This window comes from Dermacentor andersoni, chromosome 4, assembly GCF_023375885.2.
Source record: "Dermacentor andersoni chromosome 4, qqDerAnde1_hic_scaffold, whole genome shotgun sequence".
NCBI lineage: Eukaryota > Metazoa > Arthropoda > Arachnida > Ixodida > Ixodidae > Dermacentor > Dermacentor andersoni.
In genome coordinates, this window is record NC_092817.1 from 176,002,775 (window position 1) to 176,006,858 (window position 4,084).

General features: G+C 55.0%; 1 pseudogene; it reads left to right on the forward strand.

Annotated features, from left to right (window-relative positions):
- Positions 1 to 1,406: 1,406 nt before the first annotated feature.
- Positions 1,407 to 3,212, forward strand: LOC129384871 (uncharacterized; annotated as a pseudogene).
- Positions 3,213 to 4,084: the final 872 nt, after the last annotated feature.

Below are 4,084 nucleotides of genomic sequence, written 5' to 3' on the forward strand. Positions count from 1 at the left end.
CACAACTCTGACGACGTGGGATCTGTTTCGAGGGAATCTCTTGAAGAGCTTCAAGAGTATCACCCGAAGAGAAAGGCTGACGTTCTACTGGAAGCATGACTTCAGCTGCCTCAGCAGGACATTGGCGCCAGTACGGAAGAGATGACAGCACATCCGCGGCGCCGACCTGAAATTTCCCAAGAAAGTTAGCCTAGTCTTGCGTGGTATGAAGCAAGAAGTTTTCGACGAAATGATGCATATTGCACCAAAACCATCGAATACTTTCTTTTTGCGACCAGCAACATCGAGAAGCCAGTCTAAACGTAGAATACGGAGTACAAGCACCGCACGCTCACGATAAACTGCGCCGAAGTTCAAGCAATAGGCACTGAAGATCGTCACAGTGGTCGCGGGGGAGAAACTTCAGAAGCTGTTCCCTCCATCACAGCCTCAAGTGACTTCGACTGCTGGCACCATCCGTGTGGAGATTAAACAGTCACAGGAAGTCCTTCAACTGCCGCAGCCTCACAGCTTTATGGGCTAGGCCACGGCCGCCTACCGTCGCCACACCCTCCGCACCCGCGTGAGGCGCCATCGTATTTTCATCACCTGCTGCCGTCGCAGCGAGCCCGCTCACCTGTTGCTGCGCGCAAAGCCACAAGGAAGTAATATGTACCGCGCAATTCAGACCACTGCCCGCCATACTGACTGCAGAGAAAGCGGCCACGTGTGCCGGCTTTGCAAATGCCACAAAAAGGGGTGACGAGTCTTTGCCGTCACTGCGCTGCGTCAACAACAAGGCCTACCAGACCCCGTTTCCTGTCACCAGGACTCTAACTGTTACCGCAGCGCCGATCATACACTACTTCAACCCGCGGCGGGTCAGTTCTCCCATATGAAGAAAACTAAAAGCAGCATCTAATATGGCGTTGGGGTTTCTTCTCATCGATATGCCTAAAATAATTCGCCGCCGGTGCTTCAAGATGCGACTCGACGACATAGAAACGACAGGTCGCCGTCCAGGCGAATCCTCAAAACCAGGACTACGCCGCCAATAAAAGGCCAGCGTTCCAGACGTAACAACGGTGGGATTATTGCACGCAGCTGTGACCCAACACCTGAACTGAAGAAGAGGAAGACTACTGCGGAAGAGCCGGGCTTCTCATCGGCTCCTGCTATTATGCCAATTAACGCAGTGTTAATTTCCAGTTACCGCGATATAATTGGTACCAAAGTGTGCGCGAAGGTGCGGGGCATCGACCAGTACCAGTTTTGACCAAGCGGTACGTGATTCTCTTGATTTACGAGGACTTTTTCTGTTGCGGTGCGGACTTTTCGCCAAGCCTAACGTAGGCCCCCCACGAGTACAGCCACCGGCGGCGACGGGCCCGGCCGCTAGGGCTAACCCGGCGACGAGTGCGACCAAGATGGCGTCCGAAATGGAAGTGGCCACGTCAATGGGAGACAGCATGGCGTCAGCACCGAGCATCGGCAGTCTCGGCGGGCGCACGTGCATTGAAGTTCACGGAGAGGACATTACACCAGATGAAGCCGAAGGCTGGTCGGCCTGCGGCAAGCGCATCAAGCAGATCATGGCCGGCAAGGAAAACGGTGAGTCCGCCGCCATTACTCGCCAGTCTAGACCCAAGACTAGGGCCAGCTTTGCTAAGAGAGTTGCAGCCTCGGTAACGAAAGTGGCGAGGAGGCCGACAGACATGCCGAAAGAAGACACCAAGATAGTCATGAGGCCACGTGGAGGTCTCAACGTAGCGAGAACTTAGGTTTCAATAATTATGTCGGCCGTGATGACGGCGGCTCGAGTAACGAAGGAAGAAGGCAAAGCAGACACCATCTGCACGAACGCGCAGCAAAACATCATCGTGGTCAGCACCCCGGACGATAGGCGTGCCACGCTATACTCTAAGGTCAAAGCCCTTAACATAGGAGGCAGGACATACGAAGTCAGCGCTTACCGAACGGCGCCGGACGGCACGGTCAAGGGAATCATCTGAGGCATAGCCGTAGACGACTCACCGGAGGAGATAGCCGAAAACATCGTGAACGCGTGCAACCCCCTAGCGGTGGAGGCGCACAGAATCGGCAATACAACCACGGTGATAGTACTCTTTGCAGGACAGAAAGTACCTAACTACGTCAAGTATGGCTCGATATTTGTCAGGTGCGGGCTTTACAGCAAGCACTTTGACGTGTGCAGGCAATGCGGCAAGGTCGGCCATAGAAGAGACGTATGCCCGAATCCCAACACCAGAGTGTGCTTCGGCTGCGGAATCGTGAACCCCAGCGAGGATCACAAACACGAATGCAAGCCCAAGTGCAAGCTCTGCGGGGGACTGCATCCTACGGGCGAGAGGGAATGCAAAAACAAGTACAAGATGCCATACGTGGTCGAAAAACGGCAATGGGAACGCAAGATGGAAGCCATGCAGCAACAACCGGATCCGGAAAGCTTTTCGCCACTGCGAGCGCCGTCTGCCGGGAGACCCCGCGGGGAATCGAGGCAGCGCGACAGCAGCCGCAAGAGGGACAACAGCAAGGGAGGCAGGAGCGCCAGCCGCCACACACCGTCGCAGTCGAGGGAAAGAGTCGCCTGGGCTGACGCAGTCAAGGCAAACATGGCAGAGAAGAGACAACCACCAGGGCAAAACGCCGCGAAGAAGATCCAAGAAGAGAAGGGGGTGGTAAAAGCCCTGAGAGACGAGAACGAGATGCTAAAGCGGAGAATCGCCGAACAGGACGCAACCATCAAGGAAATCAACGAGAAGCTAACGACATTAATTGGGTTGCAGCAACAGCAGCAGCTACTGCCGAAGCCCGCACAAGAGAGGAAACAAGAAGAGATAACCGAGGACGAACCAGAGGTCGAGGCGGACCCGAGAGCCACGAAAGAGGCGGGACCGGCTCCCAAGAGGAGAGCCATAGAGGGCGCCAAGGAACGAAAGATAATGGAGAGAATCGAAAAACAGGACGACAGACTCGACCGTCTTGAGGCGACGAGCAAGGTAACCAACGAACGCCTCACTACGCTCGCGCAAACAGTTCAGCAGATGACAACGCACATACAGAGCACGATTCGGAACATGATGGTGCAGATGCAAGCACAGCTGCAGACGCAGATACAAGCACAAATACAAGGTATGGAAGCACAGATCATCGCCAAACTGCAGCAATCATGGACGGGGCAGTACGTACAGCAGCATCCACACCGCCAGTGAGAGACCTCTTGGTCTGGCATTGGAACTGCAATGGCTTTACCGGCAAGAGAGCGGTGCTGCAGCAACAGTTGCAGCAACTGACGAGGAAACCAGACGTCATAATGATTCAAGAAGCACACAGCGAAGAGACGCCGAGACTACCTGGCTACCGGTCGCACGACAGCCCGCCGAACAAAAGGGACACCTCCAAGGGCAAGGGCAGAGGGGTCTGCACCTTCGTTAGGAAAGGGATCACCTTCATGGAACACGAAATGATCGGCAGAAGCGCCATCGAACACTGCACGGTGGAAGTAATCACGGGCAAGAGGAGGAAGGAGAGCACTTTCCTGGTGAACGTCTACAGCAATCCGTCCCACGGACAACAGAAATTCAAGGCACTCTTGCACAAAGCGATTTCATGCGCGGGAAGCAATACGCTCGTAGTGTGCGGAGATTTTAACGCTCCGAGCCAAGACTGGGGCTACCACAGAACGACGGTAAAGGGGAGGGAGCTCATGCAAGACGCCACCGACGTGGGACTGAACCTAATCACGGATCCGGCCTTTCCCACCAGGATCGGCACATCGGTTACGAGAGACACCGCTCCTTAGCTTACCTTCTTCAAAACCGATGGAGGATCGAGAGAAGCAAAATGGAGAAACACGGGCCAAGAGCTGGGCAGCGATCACTACATCGTGGTGGTCGTCGTACTGCTCGAAGGCCGAGGCAACAGCGGCATAAGGAAGCATCGCATTACGGATTGGGACGCCTTTCGAAAGGCGTTACCCGCGGTGCAACTGGACATTACGGACATTGAGCAATGGGCGGCCAACGTCGTTGAGACGATGGAAGGAGCCACCAAAGAGCTGGAGACGGACGAACGGATAGACAAG